This window comes from Oratosquilla oratoria, chromosome 29 (assembly GCF_046742065.1).
Source record: "Oratosquilla oratoria isolate Oo_2021 chromosome 29, ASM4674206v1, whole genome shotgun sequence".
NCBI classification, from domain to species: Eukaryota; Metazoa; Arthropoda; class Malacostraca; order Stomatopoda; family Squillidae; genus Oratosquilla; species Oratosquilla oratoria.
In genome coordinates, this window is record NC_134805.1 from 42,292,771 (window position 1) to 42,297,770 (window position 5,000).

The 5,000-nt window shown below is 46.2% G+C and overlaps 2 protein-coding genes across 2 annotated transcripts in view; one reads left to right on the plus strand and one right to left on the minus strand.

Moving 5' to 3' along the window:
* The window catches only part of twz (BTB/POZ domain-containing protein twz), a 425,221-nt gene that overhangs the window by 419,569 nt on the left and 652 nt on the right, over positions 1 to 5,000 (minus strand). The gene's annotated exons all lie outside the window — the stretch shown is intronic.
* Positions 1 to 5,000, plus strand: part of LOC143040754 (voltage-dependent calcium channel subunit alpha-2/delta-1-like) — a 590,989-nt gene that overhangs the window by 285,095 nt on the left and 300,894 nt on the right. The gene's annotated exons all lie outside the window — the stretch shown is intronic.

Below are 5,000 nucleotides of genomic sequence, written 5' to 3' on the forward strand. Positions count from 1 at the left end.
TGCCTCTCACCCCCTCAAAAAAAAAAAAAAACGAATAAGTAAATGGATAAATTGATAAACACGAATCGTTATCCAACCATTGAGGAGGTCATGGGACTACTTCGAAGACCCCGGAGGCCACTTCGATCCCTCCTGCCCACGCCTCCCGGGACCCCTTCCCTCCCTCCTTGCTTTTCAGGTCGCATCGGATATTCCCGCATCCCGAAATCATGACCGTAGGCCATTGTCGTCGCCGCTGCAGTACACGAGAAGGAGATACAACTGTAGGCTCTATCACGTGTCTGTGTGTGTGTGTGTGTGTGTGTGTGTGTGTGTGTGTGTGTGTGTGTGTGTGTGTGTGTGTGTGTGTGTGTGTGTGTGTGTGTGTGTGTGTGTGTGTGTGTGTGTGTGTGTGTGTGTGTGTGTGTATGTGTGTGTGTGTGTGTGTGTGTGTGTGTGTGTGTGTGTGTGTGTGTGTGTGTGTGTGTGTGTGTGTGTGTGTGTGTGTGTGTGTGTGTGTGTGTGTGTGTGTGTGTGTGTGTGTGTGTGTGTGTGTGTGTGTGTGTGTGTGCATATGTGTGTATTTGTGTGTGTTTGCGTACGTTTCTGTGTGCACGTGTCTCAGATAGAGAGATAGAGATAGAAATAAAGAGAGAAGAGAAAGAGAGAAAGATAGATATAGAGTGATAGAGAGAGGGAGAAATATATAGAAATAGAGATAGAGAACGTATGAGAGAAAAAGAAAGAGAGAGAGAAAATAACGAAAGAGGGAGAAAGGGAGAGAGAAAGAATGACAGAGAAAGAGAATAAGAGCACCAGAGACAGAGAGAGAGAGAACACGTGAACACCTGTGTCCACATGCGCCCCTATCCTGCTGTCAACGAGGGGGTTAATCCATGTTTGTATGAGCGCTTGTGAAAGCACGTGCAAGGCATGTCCACACCGTAATGCCCAATCCACGTCACACAAGTGCATCATCTCCTTTTCACATACAACACACGTGTACGGGAATACATAACCGGGAACACAGGATTATTCACTGACCGCGTTCACCAGCGTCTAAGATGTGTGCGTATTCGTTAATAGCTAGTCTACTCTGTGCGCACTGGAACCTAGAAAGGGTACCTACTCGTGATGGTCCTGGAAGACAGACAGCAAAGGTCCTCTTTTCCAGATCCCCTCAACCCCATCAGATCCAGGATCTCTTTCGATCTATCTGTATATCAAGGGGTTTTTTCCCCCTTATAAGGGAGGTAGCCGAGGGTATTTCCTACACGTTTCCACACAAGGAGAGCCAAAAACCGGCGACTTCATCCCTCCTACTTTGAACCGATGACAGAAACTTCCCCACACTCACACAACACAGACTATAGTCCAAAATTTATTCCCAGAGATTTGTGGGTGGGGCCCGAGGACTGTTGCCAAGTTGCTCTGAGGCTGCGGGTTTTCTACTTAGTGAAAATAGAGGTAATAATTGATTACTATCATTGTGCCTACGCACATAATGTACACCGTTTCTTGCGTCATTCGCCTCATTAAATACAATGTCTAAAAGTAAAACATACTCTACATCAAGTAACAAAGATACACACACACACACACACACACACACACACACACACACACACACACACACACACACACACACACACACACACACACACACACACACACACACACACACACACACACACACACACACACACACACACACACACACACACACACACACACACACAACTCGTAGTCACAGATACTGTAATTGTTTGATATCAGTACAATAATAACCATAATAAAACCACACATTAGTAAAAAATATCATTGTGCCTACGCACATAATGTACGCCGTTTCTTGCGTCATTCACTCCATTAAATACAATGTCTAAAAGCAAAACCTCTACATCAAGTAACAAAGATACATACACACACACACCTCGTAGTCACAGATACTGTAATTATTTGATATTAGTACAATAATAACCATAATAAAACCACACATTAATCAAAAACAATTATACTAATATGTAGGAAAAAATAAGAAAGGGGAAAAGAATGGTTTGTTGCAAATGTTAACAAAGAGGTTTGACGTTTGACGATTTTTAGTCTGCAACAGTGGAGGGAAAATTGAGGGAAACTGTCCACAAGTGAGGAGGAACTGTCCACAAATAAAGGGAATAAGTGGGGGAAATGTCCACAATCTGAGGGAAACTGTCCACAGGTAAGAAGAAACTGTCCACAAATAAAGGGAATAAGTGGGGGGAAATGTCCACAATCTGAGGGAAACTGTCTATAAGTGGGGAGGAATTGTCCACAAGTGGGAAAATTGTCCGTATCTGGGGGGAACTGTTGTCAAGTGGAAGGAAACTGTCCCTAAGTTGGGGAAAATGTCCGCAAGTGGGAGGAAACTACCCATAAATTGGGAATAGAAATTGTCCACAAATAGAGGGACTGTCCACAAGAGACAGGAAGGATTCTTGGAACTAGGAAATCCGGAGAAGGATCACTCCCGGACATAGGTAAAGGAGACCGGCATAGGAGTGCGCAATCAGGTGAGTGACAGATGAAGATAAAGAGAAATTGAAAAGAGAGCACAAGGAGAAGAGCATGAGATCCAGAGAAATAGAAAAGAGAGCATAAGGAAAAGAATATGAGACTCAGAGAATTCAAGAAAGGTCAAGGGACATCAAGAGGTGGTGAGATGAAGAAAAAGAGAGAGGATGGAGAAAGGGACAGATTGGGAGAGAACGAGTAAGAGAAAGCAAGAGAGAGAGAGGGAACGGGGAGGGGGAGGAGAGGAGCCTACATAATGATGGGATGGGTAATCCCCTCACATTTTACGACAAAGGACGCTTAACATTTAACAACAAAACACGAGCAGGAAAATTTCACGAATTACATGGCAAAGGGGGTGGGGCTGTGACGGGGGCGAAAGGTTTGGGCGATTCTGGGAAATACTTTAGCGATGGTAGGTGGGGTGGGGGGAGGAGAGAGGAGAAGGTAAGGGAGGGAAACGGGGCAAGGAAGGAAGGGGAAAACAAGGAGAAAAGAAGGAAGAAGAAAAGGTAAAGGGGAGGGGAAGAGAGGAAAAAGGGGAAAGGGAGGGGAAGAGAGGAAAAGGGGGAGGAGAGGAAAGGAAAAGGGGAAAAGGAGGAAGGAAGGAGAGACAAAGGCAGAAAGGGGGAGGAAAACGAGAATAGGAAGAAGAAGGGAGAGGAGAGGGAGGAGGAGAAGGCAGAGACATCTTAAAGGACCACGTGGGCGGGACAGTTCGCCCCACACCCGTCTCTCCTCCGAAGACAACAAAGATTGGCACCAAAGCAAACGGAGGATTTGATGCCAAGAAACGATTTTCTGTTCCCGAACCCATCACCTTTGCCCTGCGTGTTCGGATACCCAGAATAGGTGACAGCCACTAGTACCTATTGGAGATGGAATCAGGGCCAAGGCTTCTAATCCATTCTTGAACTTCGTCCGACGGAGGAAGAGCAAAAGCCTGTGGGAGATCGCGTTCAAGAAGACCTCACGATCTGAGCGAGAAAGAACAAAGAAGAGAGTCTTCCGAAGAGGATGGAAGCAAAGAACAGCCTAAAAAAAGAGAGAGAGTGAGAGAGAAAAGAAAATGGCGGCAATGGGTGCAGCAGGAACTCCTCCGGAACCTACAGGAAGCCAAAGAGGATCCTTCCCAGAGACCAGGAAACCCGACGGGAGGACCCCCCCCCACCCCCACCCCAACCGCACTCGTTGCCGGAGGACGGGGGACTGGGAACTCACGGGAACCTTAGGAATGGGCCACAGCAAGAACCCACAGAAACCTCAGGGAGTAAAGACAGAAGAGAACTTCGAATTGAGGCAAGAAATGAAAAGACGAATTAACCATAATGAAATGGAGCGCACAGAGGAGAGGATGTTCTGTTCAGTATCCAGTGGTCATCTAGCCCCTTGGGGGATCAATAATCGAAGAAGAATATGGATTTTTCCATGGCACAGTTTTCCTCCGTGTGTATATATGACATTTTGGTGAAGAAAAATGTGTCAAGGAAACACCATAAGATTTTATCATTTTTCTTCGAGGAAGAGATTGACGTCAGGACAATGTCAGAAGTTTTTATCAACTGACTGTCGGGAAGGCCCAAAGAAAACAATCGAATAAAGAAAATAGATAAAAAGGAAAAGATACGAATATTGGAAAAGGGCAGGACCCGTAACAATACAAGAACCAAAATTGAATAACAGGAGTGTCTTATGGGAGCCATGCAACATGCGATCCGGTAACCAGAAGCTACCGGAAGGTGAACTACATCCAATTACCAAACCCCAAACCCCAGAAACAAAAATCTATGAGGGATGATATCTCCTCTCCCCGAGACAATTCCCAGACATCTTATACACGAACGAGAGCAACCTGAAGAAGAGGAGAGAGAGTAACTCACAGGCCATGCACATAGTCTTCCATCGACAACAAGGAGAACCTCACGAAGATAGAAATGGAAAATGAAAATTGAGATAGATTCTGTTGGGGTGAAGCAGCACCTTATATTCTGTCAGCACTATCTAACGTCTCTATCTATGGAAATACTATCGCGCCGAAGAGATAGAACTATAGAGATGATAAGAAAATTATTATGGATAATTACTGGAAGGAGGGCGAACAGAAGTAAACAAGTAATCAGCATTCTTCTGTGAATGGCGATTAGGCTCCAATCATGAACCGATCCTCACATACCTCAGCCTGAAGGAGAGTGGGTAAGGGAGTCCACCAGGTGGGACTTACCCCCCACCAGGAAGACGACGAAGACCAGCAGGAGGCACAGGAATCGAGAGGAGGAAGAAGACGAGGAGAATCACACAGGATCAGGAGGTGAGGGACGGGGGAGAGAGAGAGAGGTATCTACTCCTACCGGACCTGCCTGGAGGGGGTCTGGTTTGGTATGCATAGGGTTTATGAACGCCCGAAACGAATGAACTCTCCTGCAGGGGGTGAGGAGGCCCCTTGGGTGACCTGCCCCTCCTGAGGGCGGTCG